Source organism: Aedes aegypti, chromosome 2, assembly GCF_002204515.2.
Source record: "Aedes aegypti strain LVP_AGWG chromosome 2, AaegL5.0 Primary Assembly, whole genome shotgun sequence".
Lineage (NCBI taxonomy): Eukaryota > Metazoa > Arthropoda > Insecta > Diptera > Culicidae > Aedes > Aedes aegypti.
In genome coordinates this window covers 228794022-228813934 of record NC_035108.1, presented here as the reverse complement: position 1 = coordinate 228813934, position 19913 = coordinate 228794022, and positions in this window count along the sequence as shown.

The following is a 19913-nucleotide window of genomic DNA, read 5'->3' as shown; positions in this document are numbered from 1 at the left end:
GTCGGCACACGCAGTGGTCGCAGCTCACCTTATCCGCATATGCACTGGTCTCGATTGCTCACTGGCACTCTGCACACTGGCACTGTACCGTCGTCTTTAACATTTCCTACTTGTCTACTCACGCTGCCTTCCTCTCTGAAGGGTTTTCCGGTCGAACTTGCGTCGCCCGCCAGCGACCAAACTAGGCGACACCAAATGGACCAACCTCGCCGACCTCACCGGAAGCGCCGAGCTGTGCGCTCGCTCTCAGTATTCCTCTAGCACTCTCTCCCCCGTTCGCAACAGCCAACAGTGGACAGTCATCACACGCAGTGTTTGCAGCTCGTCCCATCGGCACATGCACTGGTCTCGATTGCTCACTGGCACTCTGCACACTGGCACAACATTTTCCTACTTGTCTACTCACACTGCCTTCCTCCCTGAAGGGTTTTCCGGGCGAACTTGCGTCGCCCGCCAGCGACCAAACTAGGCGACACCAAATGGACCAAGCTCGCCGACCTCACCGGAAGCGCCGAGCTGTGCGCTCGCTCTCAGTATTCCTCTAGCGCTCTCTCCCCTGTTCCATGTGGACAGACAACGGCATGCGCCGGAACTCTAACATCAGGCTCAACCGGAACGCTCATCCGCTGGCTCCTACTTGTCTACTTACACTGCCTTCCTCCCTGAAGGGTTTTCAGGGCGAACTTCACCCGCCAGCGACCAAACTAGGCGACATCAAATGGACCAACCTCGCTGACCTCACCGGAAGCGCCGAGCTGTGCGCTCGCTCTCAGTATTCCTCTAGCACTCTCTCCCCCGTTCGCAACACCCAACAGTGGACAGTCATCACACGCAGTGTTTGCAGCTCGTCCCATCGGCACATGCACTGGTCTCGATTGCTCACTGGCACTCTGCACACTGGCACAACATTTTCCCACACGTCTACTCACACTGCCTTCCTCCCTGAAGGGTTTTCCGGGCGAACTTGCGTCGCCCGCCAGCGACCAAACTAGGCGACACCAAATGGACCAACCTCGCCGACCTCACCGGAAGCGCCGAGCTGTGCGCTCGCTCTCAGTATTCCTCTAGCACTCTCTCCCCCGTTCGCAACAGCCAACAGTGGACAGTCATCACACGCAGTGTTTGCAGCTCGTCCCATCGGCACATGCACTGGTCTCGATTGCTCACTGGCACTCTGCACACTGGCACAACATTTTCCTACTTGTCTACTCACACTGCCTTCCTCCCTGAAGAATTTTCCGGTCGAACTTGCGTCGCCCGCCAGCGACCAAACTAGGCGACACCAAATGGACCAACCTCGCCGACCGCACCGGAAGCGCCGAGCTGTGCGCTCGCTCTCAGTATTCCTCTAGCACTCTCTCCCCCGTTCGCAACAGCCAACAGTGGACAGTCATCACACGCAGTGTTTGCAGCTCGTCCCATCGGCACATGCACTGGTCTCGATTGCTCACTGGCACTCTGCACACTGGCACAACATTTTCCTACTTGTCTACTCACACTGCCTTCCTCCCTGAAGGGTTTACCGGGCGAACTTGCGTCGCCCGCCAGCGACCAAACTAGGCGACACCAAATGGACCAAGCTCGCCGACCTCACCGGAAGCGCCGAGCTGTGCGCTTGCTCTCAGTATTTCTCTAGCGCTCTCTCTCCCCCGTTCGTAACAGCCAACAGTGGACAGTCAGCACACGCAGTGGTTGCAGCTCATCCCATCGGTACAGGCACTGGTCTCGATTGCTCACTGGCACTCTGCACACTGGCACAACATTTTCCTACTTGTCTACTCACACTGCCTTCCTCCCTGAAGGGTTTTCCGGGCGAACTTGCGTCACCCGCCAGCGACCAAACTAGGCGACACCAAATGAACCAACCTCGCCGACCGGAAGCGCCGGCCTGTGCGCTCGCTCTCAGTATTCCTCTAGCGCTCTCTCTCCCCCGTTCGTAACAGCCAACAGTGGACAGTCAGCACACGCAGTGTTTGCAGCTCATCCCATCGGCACAGGCACTGGTCCCGATTGCTCACTGGCACTCTGCACACTGGCACTGTACCGTCGTCTTTAACATTTTCTTACTTGTCTACTCACGCTGCTTTCCTCCCTGAAGGGTTTTCCGGGCGAACTTGCGTCGCCGTCAGCGACCACACTAGGCGACACCAAATGGACCGACCTCACCGGAAGCGCCGAGCTGTGCGCTCGCTCTCAGTATTCCTCTAGCGCTCTCTCCCCCGTTCGCAACAGCCAACAGTGGACAGTCAGCACACGCAGTGGTTGCAGCTCATCTCATCGGCACAAGCACTGGTCTCGATTGCTCACTGGCACAACATATTCCTACATGTCTACTCACACTGCCTTCCTCCATCAAGGGTTTTCCGGGCGAACTTGCGTCGCCCGCCAGCGACCAAACTAGGCGACACCAAATGGACCAACCTCGCCGACCTCACCGGAAGCGCCGAGCAGTGCGCTCGCTCTCAGTATTCCTCTAGCGCTCTTTCCCCCTTTCTTAACAGCCAACAGTGGACAGTTGGCACACGCAGTAGTCGCAGCTCGTCCCATCGGCAGAGGCACTGGTCTCGATTGCTCACTGGCACTGTACCGTCGTCGGGTAGGTACCGTCGCGAGCCGTCGGTAGTTAAGTTCAGTTCAGTGGAGGGCGCGTGTGCACCAGCACCCCGACCCGCTGACTGGTAGGTAGCATCGAGTGCCGACTGACTGGCTGACCAACTGACTGCGGACTGACTGACCATGTGCCGACATAGACATGAGCCGGAACTCTAACATCAGGCACGACTAGGACTTAGTCCACACACCACCACGGTAGCAACATCACCACGTGGGACTTCTCTCTTGCCCACTGCAACATGGTGTTGTTATGTTATTGTTATATACGTCTAGACTGGATTAAGGCGAAAACTAGAATGTTTTATTTAATCTCCTAGGATACAAGGCTTGCTATGATTAATTAATTATAAATTATGGCTTGCTAACATCTCCCTCCTTAGAAAAGACTGTAGTCTTTGAAAAATGCAGGAAACCTTCGTATACGGGACTCTCTAACTACAGGTGATGGATTCGGGAGAACAATATTTGTTAATGTTGGTGATGCTTCTATTGCGTCGCCATACTCTGCTAATTCAACTGGACTATTGATGAGTACTTCGGAATCATCTAACGGCGGGTTTTCCAATCGATTATCCTGTAACTCGGGAACTTCCAATGGTTGTTCATATTCTGGATCCAATTGGTCAATTTCGGGTGTTTCGTCATACATACCAAACTCTTCAAGCAGCATAAGGACTGGTAATTGTTCTTCCTCCGGGGTGGCTGGATTACCACCATATCTACGTCGTAATTGATTTGCGTGTGACCTAATCAATCCGCTTCTTCTCTCATCATCCAATAGCACGTTGTACGTCACGTTACCCTTCTTTTCAATGATTTTTCCGCAAGCCCAGTATCGCTTATTGTGAATGTAAACCTCTGCATATACCTCGTCACCAGCTACAAACGTTCTTTCTTTAGCACCGTGCGCTCGATTGAATTGAAAGTTTTGCTGATGATTGATCTGAAACGATTTATGTGCTGGTTTCTTCAACAGGTCCAAATTCGTCTTGAGTTTTCTTCCTAACATGGCCTCTGCAGGTGACTTCATATCTTTGATCGATTTGTTTGGAGTGTATCTATATGTGAACAAAAACGTTTGGAGTGCTTCTTCCAGTCCGTCTTCATCCATTTTTTTCAGTGCTCTTTTCAATGTATCTACGAAGCGCTCGGCTTGTCCATTTAATTGAGGATGGTGTGGAGGAATCTTGATGTGTTCAATACCATTCTTCTTGCAAAACGTCTCGAACGAGCTGGAATCAAATTGTGTACCATTGTCGGTGATAATTGCATCTGGTAGTCCAAAACGTGCTGTAGATTCTCGAAGTTTGTTCACAGTTACGGTTGCAGTCATGGAATTTGTACAGTATATTTCTGGCCACTTTGTAAGTGCGTCGACGATAACCAGAAAATACTTGCCCTTGAATGGACCAGCGTAATCCATATGAATCCGGGACCAAGGCTGCGCTGGAATAGGCCATGATGAAAGCGTTGTTTTTACTGGACATTTGGCCACTGCTGCACAACGGGTACAAGTACGGACGTAATTTTCAATATCCACATCGATGTTTGGCCAGAATACATAGCTACGTGCTATTCCTTTCATCCTTTCCATACCAGGATGCCCGGCGTGTAGTTGCTTCAGAACTGCAGTACGAAGGACTCCGGGAATTACCACTCTATCGGACAACATTATACAATCGCCTGAGCTGTATAACGATTCTTGACGGTTTTTGAATGATTTGACCTCTTGTGTTAAATTGTTTGTTGACCATCCAATGTTTATCTGTTGAAGTACATTTTGAAGTGTTTTATCTTTCTTGGTAGCAGCTACAACCATTTCGTGTGTGATTGGAAGCGTTGAAAGAGATTCGGCTTGAATATTTCTAATGCTAGTTTCCATCCGAGTACTTGCAATAACGTATTCCTCTTCAGGTCTTGAATGCTGATTGATAAGCCTTGATAAAAAATCAGCATAACCAAAACTTTCTGTTGACTTGAATTCAATTTTGAAGTTATACAGCAGCATAGTTAAAGCCCAACGCTGTAGCCGGTTGGCTGTGTGAACCGGGATACCCTTTTTTGAGCCAAAAATGGAAATCAGCGGCTTATGGTCCGTCTGTAATGTGAATTGACGACCAAATAGCATCCGATGGAATTTCGTAACAGCAAAGATGAGCGCTAATGCTTCTTTTTCTCCTTGGCTGTATCCTTTTTCTGCTTGAGTCATGGTTCGTGAAGCGTGACAAACTGCTTTGATGCTTCCATTCGGATATCGATGAAACAAAACAGCTCCCACGCCACTCATGGAGGCATCAGCGGCCACAATTATTTCGAGCCTTGGATCGTAATGTGTGAGCAATAGATTTGACTGTAAAATTTGCTTGAATTGGTTGAATGACTGTTGACAAGCTTGTGACCAGTTCCACTTAACGTCTTTCTTGAGTAATGCATCCATGGGTTGTCTTAGTTCATGCATTCCTCGTACAAACTTGCTGTAATAATTCACGGCTCCCAGAAATGATCTCAATGAAGTCACATCATGTGGTGCTGGCATCTCACTGATGGCACGAACTTTCTCCGGATCCGGACGAATTCCTTGACAATCAACGATGAAGCCTAGGTACTTGATTTCACTCATGAAGAAGTTACACTTTTCAATCTTGAGCGTGAACCCGAACTCACGAATACGAGCAAATAGGCACTCGAGATGATGAATGTGTTCTTCAACAGAATCGCTTGCGACAATTAGATCGTCCAAGTATCCACTTACTCCTTCGAGACCAGCTATCATGTTATCCACAATTTCTTGAAATGCCCCTGGAGCAGTTTTGACGCCAGGAGAAAGTCTTGTGAACTCGAAAAGTCCTTTGTGAGTATTGATCGTAAGTAGCTTACGCGATGACAGCTCGACCTCAACCTGTAGATAAGCGTCGGAAAGGTCTATTTGACTGAAAACTTTCTTATTAGCTAGCTTCGCAAAAATATCTTGAGGTAGCGGTAAAGGATGTTGATGCGGTTCCAATGCAGAATTTAATCCAGTTGAGTAATCAGCACATATTCTCACTCGTCCATTTGGCTTGTTCACTGCTACTATTGGAGCCGCCCATTCCGAATATGGCACCGGATTGATGATTCCGAGTTTCTGAAGACGTTCTAATTCTGCTTCAATCTTGGCTGTCGATGCGTATGGAACAGGTCGTTTCAAACGAAAGATGGGTTTGATGCCAGATTTAACCGTGAGCGATACTTTCTTCTTACATAGCCCGAGTTCATCACTGAAAATGCTTGCAAACTCTTTTTTAAGCTCTTCGATGAATCCTTCCGTCTGAGGTAAACTCTGCAGCTTCACATTATTGCACACAGCATTGATCGGCACATTCCACAGGTTGAACATCTCTATCCACTCGATACCAAATAAAGACAATGCTGGTACTGTAGTTACGAAATATCGTCCTTTTTTAGTTATCCCGTTGAACGAAACATTGCATTCTACTTCTCGACTGAGACCAACATCCTCGCCACTTGCATTAACCGCGTCAATGGATGGTGCTCTTCCGGCTGGTGAACCTAATTGAACGTAGACGTCCTCTGGAATGATAGTGATGTCAGAGGCACAGTCCAGTTGAAGTTTGGTTGACACTCCGTTGATTTGAACTGTGATGTACTTCCGTCTGTCCATTAGCCCGATCTGATTGATGGAGAACACTCCTTGTGCTTGCGCTTGCATTCTGTGGTTGAATCGTTGCTTACCGTTTTCCTTCTGTTTCTTGCCTACCTTCTCAAAACAAGCACAATAACCCTCCTTATGTCCTGTTTTCTGGCACGTTCGACACTCGTGGTTGATGAACGAACAGTATTTTGAGTAGTGCATATCCCCACATCGCCAACATGGTGATCTAGGAACGTCGTTGGATTCTTCACTATTTGTTGATTTCGATGGATTTGAACGATTGATTGCGCAAACTGTTTGCTGCATGTTGTCTTGCTTCTCTACCATTGCTGTATCACGCTTGAGATTGATTAGTCGCTGACATTCTTCGGCTAGCTTGTGTACCGTCATCTCTTCACCTGGCTTATTACTTTCGATCCTGGATAATAGCGTAGTGCGTATATCTGCATCGCGATGAGATTTGAGGCCACATACGTACATAAGGCATTTAAATTGATCCGATGTAACTTCGTTCAGCTTGAACTCCTCACATTTTTGGTTTACAACTCCTGCATATGTGTAAAAATCGTCTCCGGAACTCTTCGACAACTGCAAGCACTGGTATCTGGCGTTGAATAAGGATATCTGCCTTCCAAAAATGATCTTCAGTGTAGAAACCGTCTGTTCAAAGTTTTGATCCTTAGGTTTTTTTGGAAGAATGTAGCTGATATACTTTTGATGAGCCACCGTGCTAATATTCCGAAGCAAGAGTCTAACTTTCGCTGCATCATCCAAATTCTTCGCGTCTTCAATGAATAAATCCTCGTATCTCGAGAACCACGCTGCAAATGTTACGCCGTTCTCTGGATCGTACGTGAACTCTGTAATACCGCTGGACAGAGACTCGATTAGAAATTCCTGGTTATGATTCCTCTGCGTTGAAACGACTGCTTGTTGGCTTGATGAACTTGCAGAATACTGGTTTTGCATAAGTTGATCGAGTATCTTTTGTTGGTTTTGTAAAATGTCCAATAGCGATTTTTGAAATTCTGGATTCATCATGAAAATTCCGTAATCCTCGTCGCCAAAAACTGTTATATACGTCTAGACTGGATTAAGGCGAAAACTAGAATGTTTTATTTAATCTCCTATGATTAATTAATTATAAATTATGGCTTGCTAACAGTTATGTTGACGACTGACTGACTACTTGTCAACTGACACTGCCTTCCTCCCTGGAGAGTTTTCCGGGCGAACTTGCGTCGCCCGCCTGCGACCAAACTAGGCTACACCAAATGGATCAACCTCGCCGACCTCACCGGAAGCGCCGAGCGGTGCGCTCGCTCTCAGTATTCCTCTAGCGCTCTCTTCCCCGTTCGTAACAGCCAACAGTGGACAGTCAGCACACGCAGTGGTCGCAGCTCGTCCCATCGGCACACGCACTGGTATCGATTGCTCACTGGCACTGTACCGTCGTCGGGAAGGTACCGTCGCGAACCGTCGGTAGTTAAGTTCCGTTCAGTGGAGGGAGCGTGTGCTTCAGCACCCCGACCCGCTGACTGGTAGGTAGCATCGAGTGCCGACTGACTGGCTGACCAACTGACTGCGGACTGACTGACTGACTGACTATTGACTGGCTGATGTTCATGTGGACCGACAACGGCATGCGCCGGAACTCTAACATCAGGCTCAACCGGAACGCTCATCCGCTGGCTCCTACTTGTCTACTCACACTGCCTTCCTCCTTGAAGGGTTTTCCGGGCGAACTTCACCCGCCAGCGACCAAACTAGGCGACACCAAATGGACCAACCTCGCCGACCTCACCGGAAGCGCCGAACGGTGCGCTCGCTCTCAGTATTTCTCTAGCGCTCTCTCTCCCCCGTTCGTAACAGCCAACAGTGGACAGTCAGCACACGCAGTGGTTGCAGCTCATCCCATCGGCACAGGCACTGGTCTCGATTGCTCACTGACACTCTGCACACTGGCACAGCATTTTCCTACTTGTCTACTCACACTGCCTTCCTCCCTGGAGGGTTTTCCGGGCGAACTTGCGTCGCCCGCCAGCGACCAAACTAGGCGACACCAAATGGACCAACCTCGCCGACCTCACCGGAAGCGCCGAGCGGTGCGCTCGCTCTCAGTATTCCTCTAGCGCTCTCTCCCCCGTTCGTAACAGCCAACAGTGGACAGTTGGCACACGCAGTGGTCGCAGCTCATCTTATCGGCATATGCACTGGTCTCGATTGCTCACTGGCACTCTGCACACTGGCACTGTACCGTCGTCTTTAACATTTCCTACTTGTCTACTCACGCTGCCTTCCTCTCTGAAGGGTTTTCCGGTCGAACTTGCGTCGCCCGCCAGCGACCAAACTAGGCGACACCAAATGGACCAACCTCGCCGACCTCACCGGAAGCGCCGAGCTGTGCGCTCGCTCTCAGTATTCCTCTAGCACTCTCTCCCCCGTTCGCAACAGCCAACAGTGGACAGTCATCACACGCAGTGGTTGCAGCTCGTCCCATCGGCACATGTACTGGTCTCGATTGATCACTGGCACTCTGCACACTGGCACAACATTTTCCTACTTGTCTACTCACACTGCCTTCCTCCCTGAAGGGTTTTCCGGGCGAACTTGCGTCGCCCGCCAGCGACCAAACTAGGCGACACCAAATGGACCAAGCTCGCCGACCTCACCGGAAGCGCCGAGCTGTGCGCTCGCTCTCAGTATTCCTCTAGCGCTCTCTCCCCTGTTCCATGTGGACAGACAACGGCATGCGCCGGAACTCTAACATCAGGCTCAACCGGAATGCTCATACGCTGGCCCTACTTGTCTACTCACACTGCCTTCCTCCCTGAAGGGTATTCTGTGCGAACTTGCGTCGCCCGCCAGCGACCAAACTAGGCGACACCAAATGGACCAAGCTCGCCGACCTCACCGGAAGCGCCGAGCTGTGCGCTCGCTCTCAGTATTCCTCTAGCGCTCTCTTCCCCGTTCGTAACAGCCAACAGTGGGCAGTCGGCACACGCAGTGGTAGCAGCTCATCCCATCGGCACAGGCATTTGTCTCGATTGCTCACTGGCACTCTACACACTGGCACAACATTTTTCTACTTGTCTACTCACACTGCCTTTGCCCTGAAAGGTTTTCCGGGCGAACTTGCGTCACCCGCCAGCGACCAAACTAGCGACACCAAATGAACCAACCTCGCCGACCTCACCGGAAGCGCCGGCCTGTGCGCTCGCTTTCAGTATTCCTCTAGCGCCCTCTCCCCCGTTCGTAACAGCCAACAGTGGATAGTCGGCACACGCAGTGGTCGCAGCTCATCCCATCGGCACATGCGCTGGTCTCGATTGCTCACTGGCACTCTGCACACTGGCACTGTACCGTCGTCTTTAACATTTTTCTACTTGTCTACTCACGCTGCCTTCCACCTTGAAGGGTTTTCCGGGCGAACTTGCGTCGCCCGCCAGCGACCAAACTAGGCGACACCAAATGGACCAACCTCGCCGACCTCACCGGAAGCGCCGAGCTGTGCGCTCGCTCTCAGTATTCCTCTAGCGCTCTCTCCCCCGTTCGTAACAGCCAACAGTGGACAGTCAGCACACGCAGTGGTTGCAGCTCATCCCATCGGCACAGGCACTGGTCTCGATTGCTCACTGCCACTCTGCACACTGGCACAACATGTTCCTACTTGTCTACTTGTCACTGCCACTCTGCACACTGGCACTGTACCGTTGTCGGATAGGTACCGTCTCGAGCCGTTGGAAGTTAAGTTCAGTTCAGTGGAGGGCGCGTGTGCACCAGCTCTCCGAACCGCTGACTGGTAGGTAGCAACGAGTGCCGACTAACGGGCTGACCAACTGACTGCGGACTGACTGACTATTGACTGGCTGATTTTCATGTGGACCGACAACGGCATGCGCCGCAACTCTAACATCAGGCTCAACCGGAACGCTCATCCGCTGGCCCTACTTGTCTACTCACACTGCCTTCCTCCCTGATGGGTTTTCTGGGCGAACTTGCGTCACCCGCCAGCGACCAAACTAGGCGACACCAAATGAACCAACCTCGCCGACCTCACCGGAAGCGCTGAGCTGTGCGCTCGCTCTCAGTATTCTTCTAGCGCTCTCTCCCCCGTTCGTAACAGCCAACAGTGGACAGTCAGCACACGCAGTGGTTGCAGCTCATCCCATCGGCACAGGCACTGGTCTAGATTGCTCACTGCCACTCTGCACACTGACACAACATTTTCCTACTTGTCTACTCACACTGCCTTCCTCCCTGAAGGGTTTTTCGGGCGAACTTGCGTCGCCCGCCAGCGACCAAACTAGGCGACACCAAATGGACCAACCTCGCCGACCTCACCGAGCTGTGCACTAGCTCTCAGTATTCCTCTAGCGCTCTTTCCCCCGTTCGTAACAGCCAACAGTGGACAGTCGGCACACGCAGTGGTCGCAGCTCGTCCCATCGGCACAGGCACTGGTCTCGATTGCTCACTGGCACTGTACCGTCGTCGGGTAGGTACCGTTGCGAGCCGTCGGTAGTTATGTTCAGTTCAGTGGAAGGCGCGTGTGCACCAGCACCCCGACCCACTGACTGGTAGGTAGCATCGAGTGCCGACTGACTGGCTGACCAACTGACTGCGGACTGACTGACCATGTGCCGACATAGACATGCGCCGGAACTCTAATATTAGGCACGACTAGGACTTAGTCTTAGTCGTCTTTAACATTTTTCTACTTGTCTACTAACGCTGCCTTCCTCCCTGAAGGGTTTTCCGGGCGAACTTGCGTCGCCCGCCAGCGACCAAACTAGGCGACACCAAATGGACCAACCTCGCCGACCTCACCGGAAGCGCCGAGCTGTGCGCTCGCTCTCAGTATTCCTCTAGCGCTCTCTCCCGTGTTCGTAACAGCCAACAGTGGACAGTCAGCACACGCAGTGGTTGCAGCTCATCCCATCGGCACAGGCACTGGTCTCGATTGCTCACTGCCACTCTGCACACTGGCACAACATGTTCCTACTTGTCTACTCACACTGCCTTCCTCCCTGAAGGGTTTTCCGGGCGAACTGTGCGCCGAGCTGTGCGCTCGTTCTCAGTATTCCTCTAGCGCTCTCTCCCCCGTTCGTAACAGCCAACAGTGGACAGTCAGCACACGCAGTGGTTGCAGCTCATCCCATCGGCACAGGCACTGGTATCGATTGCTCACTGCCACTCTGCACACTGGCACTGTACCGTTGTCGGGTAGGTACCGTCACGAGCCGTTAGTAGTTAAGTTCAGTTCAGTGGAGGGCGCGTGTGCACCAGCTCTCCGAACCGCTAAATGGTAGGTAGCAACGAGTGCCGACTAACGGGCTGACCAACTGACTGCGGACTGACTGACTATTGACTGGCTGATGTTCATGTGGACCGACAACGGCATGCGCCGGAACTCTAACATCAGGCTCAACCGGAACGCTCATCCGCTGGCCCTACTTGTCTACTCACGCTGCCTTCCTCCATGAAGGGTTTTCCGGGCGAAATTGCGTCGCCCGCCAGCGACCAAACTAGGCGACACCAAATGGACCAACCTCGCCGGCCTCAATAGAAGCGCCGAGCTGTGCGCTCGCTCTCAGTATTCCTCTAGCACTCTCTCCCCCGTTCGTAACAGCCAACAGTGGACAGTCAGCACACGCAGTGGTTGCAGCTCATCCCATCGGCACAGGCACGGGTCGCGATTCCTCACTGGCACTCTACATACTGGCACAACATTTTCCTACTTGTCTACTCACAATGCCTGCCTCCCTGAAGGGTTTTCCGGGCAAACTTGCGTCGCCCGCCAGCGACCAAACTAGGCGACACCAAATGGACCATCCTCGCCGACCTCACCGGAAGTGCCGAGCGGTGCGCTCGCTCTCATTATTCCTCTAGCGCTCTCTCCCCCGTTCGTAACAGCCAACAGTGGACAGTCGGCACACGCTGGACAGTGGACAGTTCGCACAGCCAACAGTGGACAGTCATCACACGCAGTGGTTGCAGCTCGTCCCATCGGCACATGCACTGGTCTCGATTGCTCACTGGCACTCTGCACACTGGCACAACATTTTCCTACTTGTCTACTCACACTGCCTTCCTCCCTGAAGGGTTTTCCGGGCGAACTTGCGTCGCCCGCCAGCGACCAAACTAGGCGACACCAAATGGACCAACCTCGCCGACCTCACCGGAAGCGCCGAGCTGTGCGCTCGCTCTCAGTATTCCTCTAGCGCTCTCTCCCCTGTTCCATGTGGACCAACAACGGCATGCGCCGGAACTCTAACATCAGGCTCAACAGGAGCGCTCATCCGCTGGCCCTACTTGTCTACTTACACTGCCTTCCTCCCTGAAGGGTTTTCCGGGCGAACTTGCGTCACCCACCAGCGACCAAACTAGGCGACACCAAATGGACCAACCTCGCCGACCTCACCGAAAGCGCCGAGCTGTGCGCTCGCTCTCAGTATTCCTCTAGCGCTCTCTACCCCGTAACAGCCAACAGTGGACAGTCAGCACACGCAGTGGTTGCAGCTCATCCCATCGGCACAGGCACTGGTCTCGATTGCTCACTGGAACTCTGCACACTGGCACAACATTTTCCTACTTGTCTACTCACACTGCCTTCCTCCCTGAAGGGTTTTCCGGGCGAACTTGCGTCGCCCGCCAGCGACCAAACTAGGCGACACCAAACGGACCAACCTCGCCGACCTCACCGGAAGCGCCGAGCTGTGCGCTCGCTCTCAGTATTCCTCTAGCACTCTCTCCCCCGTTCGTAACAGCCAACAGTGGACAGTCAGCACACGCAGTGGTTGCAGCTCATCCCATCGGCACAGGCACTGGTCTCGATTGCTCACTGCCACTCTGCACACTGGCACAACATTTTCCTACTTGTCTACTCACACTGCCTTCCTCCCTGAAGGGTTTTCCGGGCGAACTTGCGTCGCCCGCCTGCGACCAAATTAGGCTACACCAAATGGATCAACCTCGCCGACCTCACCGGAAGCGCCGAGCGGTGCGCTCGCTCTCAGTATTCCTCTAGCGCTCTCTTCCCCGTTCGTAACAGCCAACAGTGGACAGTCAGCACACGCAGTGGTCGCAGCTCGTCCCATCGGCACACGCACTGGTATCGATTGCTCACTGGCACTGTACCGTCGTCGGGAAGGTACCGTCGCGAGCCGTCGGTAGTTAAGTTCCGTTCAGTGGAGGGAGCGTGTGCTTCAGCACCCCAACCCGCTGACTGGTAGTGCCGACTTCGAGTGCCGACTGACTGGCTGACCAACTGACTGACTGACTGACTATTGACTGGCTGATGTTCATGTGGACCGACAACGGGATGCGCCGGAACTCTAACATCAGGCTCAACCGGAACGCTCATCCGCTGGCCCACCAGCAGAGCACCAGAGTGGCAGGTTCACACACATACCTTTGTGTTTCTGCTGCTCTACGCAACCTCCAAGCAAGGATAGTCTAAGATATCGAAATGTAAATCTATCGATTGTAGGGTGTCTCAGGTATCGACATCATATATCGCCCGCACGCGAACGTAGCTGGGTTCGCAGCGCACGCGCCCTCGACGAGGGCGGTGGTTGTGCAGCAGTAAACTCGGCAAAAGCTTCCCATCGTGTTCGTTTCCTCTTTTCGCTCGGGGTCATTATACTTACTACTTGCTATCCTTCCATCGTAGCGTGGTAGCCGTATGACATTCATGTACGGATATTGGCCACTCTCGGATTGGGAGATGACACGCTCGCACAGAGCACTGGTGTGTGATGTTTGGGTGTCACCGGTGTTTGGTGCTGGTTGGACGCGTGGTGTGAAACCCCGTTACTGGTGGTGATGTACCCCGTTGGTGTTGTCCGAACGACGTGCACCTAACTAGCCCATCCCGGTCTGACAGTGCAGTGCGTCGATGCACACTGGCACTGTACCGTCGTCTTTAACACGACTAGGGCTTAGTGTTGTGTTTCGGGATCAGCCGAAACAGTGAAAAACGTGGTTTTGACTAACTTAACCAGAGCTAATTTTATTACGTCTTCACTAATCTACGGCTTATGGCAAAAGAGCCCGAGTTAGGCTCGGGCAACGCGCAGGTTGCTGTGATTGAAAATCTGTTGCTAATGGCAACGAATTGAAATTCAAATTTTGCACGGTGTGCTGCGATCACACCTAACATCTCCCCCCTTAGTTCAGGTAGTACGGCTCGAATCTCGCTGGTAGCCGCACGATGCGCCTCGGTCGGTTGTTGTTGTTATTGACAGTCGGTTGCGGTGCTGGTTCATCTTCAGGATCGGACTCCGAAAAGTATTCGGAATCTCCAGATTCTGGTGCGGATACTGCTGGGCTACCTGGTTGTTGGACTGGACGACAGATCGGAGCGGTGTCGGATAGTCCAAACTCGTCCACGAAAATGGATAGCGGCGAAGTACCATCTATTCGCACTGGATCACCTGAGCGCTTCTTGAGTTGGTTCGTGTGTGCCCGGATCAATCGTTGCTTGTCCACCAGGTAAACATTATAATTGACCTTGCCAACACACTCGATGACAGTGGCTGCTTCCCAATGCCAGGCGTTTCCTTGATGCACCTGTGCATAAACACAGTCACCGGGTTGAAAACTCTTCGCAATTGCACCATGCTTCCTATTAAACGATGCATTTTGTTTTTCAGTCTTCTTCGATGACGGATTGCGGCACTCCGGCTGTGGAAGCAAAAGCGATGAAATCGTTCGGATGGGCCTGCCGAACATTACTTCTGCCGGAGATTTCCCGTCGAGGTCACTGGTCGGAGTCGTACGGTATACTTGCAAAAACGTTTGCAGTGCGCTGTCGAGAGTTTCTCCCCCCGAACGGATTTTTCGAAGGCTCCTCTTGACCGTGTCAACGAAGCGTTCCGCTAATCCGTTTGATTGCGGATGGTATGGTGCTGTCCGAAGATGCTGTATTCCGTGACCTTGGCAGAACGTCTGGAATTCGTGACTGACGAACTGGGGACCGTTGTCGGACACGATGGTTTCCGGTATGCCAAAGGTAGCGAAGGATTCGGAAAGCAGTCTCACAGTGGTACTGGCTGTTGTAGTCCTGGTTGCGAAAACCTCCGGCCATTTCGAAAACGGATCCACCACGATCAACAGGTACGTTCCATCGACAGGACCGGCGTAGTCGATGTGGATTCTCGACCATGGCTTCGACGGTGCAGGCCACGACTCGAGTGTCGTTTTGATTGGTGCTTTTCCGGCCACGCAGCAAGGATTGCAGTTGCGGACGAAATCCTCGATTTGGTCGTCCATGCCAGGCCAGTAGACGAAACTGCGAGCGATTGCCTTCATGCGAACCACACCAGGGTGGCCCCGATGAAATTGCTTCAGGATTTTCCTCTGGAACTGATGAGGAACTACCACACGGTCATGTAGCATCACGCAGCCATCAACGATGCTAAGCGAGTCTCGTCGGTTGAAGTATGGCAAGACATCTGGGGTGGTGACCGACTTGGAATCTCGCGGCCAACCTTTATCGATGAACCTTGCCACCGATTGCAAAACGCTGTTCTTCTTCGTTGCGTCTTGTAACTCTGTGAAAGAGACTGGAAGTTTGTCTAGCGAGTCGTCAACTATACTCACCAGATCATCTTCCAGGTTGATTGCTGCTACGACGTATTCCTCTTCCGGCCGTGTGGTCCGATCGATCAGCCGAGACAGCATGTCGGCACAACCGAAATCGTTGGTGGAAATGTGCTGGATGTCAAAATCGTAGTTGAGCATTATCAACGCCCATCGCTGCAGTCGGTTGGCGGTGTGCAACGGAATGCCCTTCTTCGAACCGAAGATTGCCAAGAGCGGTTTGTGATCCGTTTGCAGCGTGAAGTGGCGTCCCAAAAGGAATTTATGGAACTTCGTCACCGCGTAGACCAGAGCCAGTGCTTCCTTCTCCGGTTGTCCATAACCTTGCTCGGCGGGTGAGAGCGAACGAGAAGCATGCTGAACTGCCTTGATTTTGCCATCCGGGAATTTATGCAGTATCACCGCACCAATGCCGGTGTTGGAGGCATCTGCTGCAACGATGATAGGTAGTGTCGGATCGTAGTGCGTCAACAATAGTTCCGACTGCAGAATCGCCTTGAATTTTTCGAACGCTTGCTGGCATTCGACGTTCCACTGCCACTTGACATCCTTCTTCAGTAGCTGGTCCATTGGGTGGCGAAGCTCGTGGATGTTGCGCACAAATCTGCCGTAAAAATTAACGGCACCGAGAAACGAGCGAAGTTCGGTCACGTTGGTTGGAGCTGGGATGTTGGCGATGGCTCGAAGCTTTTCTGGATCCGGACGAATACCATGGCGATCCACGATATGGCCCAGGTAACCAAGCTCGGTTTGGAAAAACTTGCACTTTTCCGCCTTGACGTGGAACCCGTACTGCTCCAGCCGAATCAGCAGTTTGCTGAGTGACTCTGCGTGTGCCTCCCAGGTGGGACCGAAGACTATGACGTCATCGATGAAGGAGCGAATGCCTGGGATGTCGGCAATCATGCCGTCGATCAGCCGTTGGAATGCTCCTGGCGCGGATTTCACCCCTGGAGCGAGGCGCTTGAATTGGAACAGCCCCTTGTGCGTGTTGATGGTTAGTAGCTTCTTCGACTCGTCGTCCACTTCAACCTGCAGGTATGCGTCAGACAGGTCGATGATGCTGAAGACGCGACTACCGGCCAGTTGGGCGAAAATTTCCTCCGGCGTCGGCAGAGGGTAGTGATTCGCTTCTAACGCATCGTTGAGACCAGTCGAATAGTCCGCACAGATGCGAACCCGTCCGTTTGGCTTGCGGACAGCGACAATCGGAGCGGCCCACTCCGAAAAATCGACTGGAGAGATGATTCCCAACGATTCGAGTCGATTGAGCTCGGTGTCCACTAACGGAATCGTGTTGAATGGCACCGGACGCTTTGGACAAAAAACAGACGTGGATTTAAGGAAAAGTTTTACCTTTGTCTTAGTGCAGTGGCCCAGCGAGTCGTCGAAAACGTTCGGATGTTCGCTTTGAAGTTTCTGTACCTCGTCATCGAACGCTGGCTTGGAAGTCGAAGCGATGCTGTTGCAGATCGAGTCGAATGGCAGCGACCACAAATCGAACATATCAATCCAATCGATGCCGAAGACGTTGAGATTGGGGGACGACGTGACAAAGCATTTGCCACGTTTCGTTGTTCCGTTGAGCGTGACGTCGCATTGGAACTCGCCTATAAGCCCCAGTGGTTCACCGGACGCGTTGACTGCTTCAATCGATGGTGGCGTCGTTTCCGGTTTACCTAGCTGCTGCCAGGTTTGTTCGCTAATCACCGTGATGTCGCTGGCTGAGTCCAATTGCAACGACGTTGTGACGTTGTTGATGGCTGTCGCTACGAAGCGTCGCTTCTTGGAACGGTTTGCGATGTGGTTCACCACGGAGACTCCTCGAGTTTGGGAACTGGAACCACTTGACTTATTCTGCTTCTTCTTTGTAGGCTTCTTACCGGTCGAATGCGTTTGACTGGAATCGCCGGCGGTTGACTTCTTAATGCAGCCGCAGTAACCTTCCTTGTGGCCGACGCGATCGCAGGTTTTGCAACGATGGTCGGAAAATGGGCAGTCCCGCACGTAGTGGACCTGACCACATTGCCAGCATGGTGTGGATGGTAGCTGCTTACCTTTCGCTTTCGGTGGACGTTGTGGCTGATTCTCCTTTTTCTCCGAGACCGCGTGGACGATGTGCTTCGAACCTGATGGTTTTTCGATGAGCGTTGTGTCCGCCTTGAGGTTTACAAGTCGCTGGAACTCGTCGATTAGTGTCTGGAGAGTAACTGGTGCTTCAGCCGTCTCGCCCTCCATGCGGGAAAGAAGCCGTGCCCGAATGTCTGCGTAGCGGGATGCTTTGAGACCACAGACGAAAACCAAGCACTTGAAGTGGTCGATTTTAACTTTATCGAACTCGAACTCCTCGCATGCCCGATTTACCTTCCCGCCGTAGCTGATGATGTCTTCTGCCTCATTTTTCACCAGCTGTAGGCAATGGAAGCGTTTGTTGAAAACGGACGTTGGTGTGCCGAAAATTTTTTTCAGCGTGGCTACCGTTTCGTCGAACTGGATGTCTCTGGGAAGCTGGGGCAGGATGTAGTTCACATAGCGGCTGTGTGAAGCATGATCCAACTTCCGCAGGAGAAGACGTACCTTGGCCGCGTCGTCGAGATTTCGAGCGTCGTTGTCGAAAAGGTCCGAATAACGTGCAAACCACTTTTCGAATGTGATGCCGTTTTCACAAATTCGCTGATGTTGGTGGAGAGCGACTCTAGAATTTTCTCCTGGTTGATCGGCGTCGGCGTGGCCAATCGTTGGAGTAGTTCAGCCATTTGCAGGATCGCTTGCTGCATTTCCCCACCGTTTGCGTTGATCGAATTTGTCGCCATTTCCGTTTCCGCGTCTGCTGGAGCTCGTTGCGTAGGGCAGTCTTTTACACTTTTTACCTCGTCGCCAAAAATGTTGTGTTTCGGGATCAGCCGAAACAGTGAAAAACGTGGTTTTGACTAACTTAACCAGAGCTAATTTTATTACGTCTTCACTAATCTACGGCTTATGGCAAAAGAGCCCGAGTTAGGCTCGGGCAACGCGCAGGTTGCTGTGATTGAAAATCTGTTGCTAATGGCAACGAATTGAAATTCAAATTTTGCACGGTGTGCTGCGATCACACCTAACACTTAGTCCACACAACACCACCTGGGATTTCTCTCTTACCCACTGCAACATGGTGTTGTTAAGTTAAGCCGTATGACATTCATGTACGGATATCGGCCGATCTCGATTCGGGAGATTACACGCTCGCACAGGGCACTGGTGTGTGATGTGTTTGGTGTTTGGTGCTGGTTGAACGCGTGATGTGATACCCCGTTACTGGTGGTACTTGTCTACTCACACTGCCTTCCTCCCTGAAGGGTTTTCCGGGCGAACTTGCGTCGCCAGCCAGCAACCAAACTAGGCGACACCAAATGGACCAACCTCGCCGACCTCACCGGCCTGTGCGCTCGCTCTCAGTATTCTTCTAGCGCTCTCTCCCCCGTTCGTAACAGCCAACAGTGGAAAGTCGGCACACGCAGTGGCCGCAGCTCGTCCCATCGGCACATGCACTGGTCTCGATTGCTCACTGGCACTGTACCGTCGTCGGGTAGGTACCGTCGCGAGCCATAGTTAGTTAAGTTCAGTTCAGTGGAGGGCGAGTGTCCACCAGCACCCCGACCCGCTGACTGGTAGGTAGCATCGAGTGCCGACTGACTGGCTGACCAACTGACTGCGGACTGACTGACCATGTGCCGACATAGACATGCGCCGGAACTCTAACATCAGGCACGATTAGGACTTAGTCCACACACCACCACGGTAGCAACATCACCACGTTGGACTTCTCTCTTGCCCACTGCAACATGGTGTTGTTAAGTTAAGTTGACGACTGACTGACTGACTATTGACTGGCTGATGTCCATGTGGACCGACAAAGGCATGCGCCGGAACTCTAACATCAGGCTCAACCGGAACGCTCATCCGCTGGCTCCTACTTGTCTACTTACACTGCCTTCCTCCCTGAAGGGTTTTCCGGGCGAACTTCACCCGCCAGCGACCAAACTAGGCGACACCAAATGGACCAAC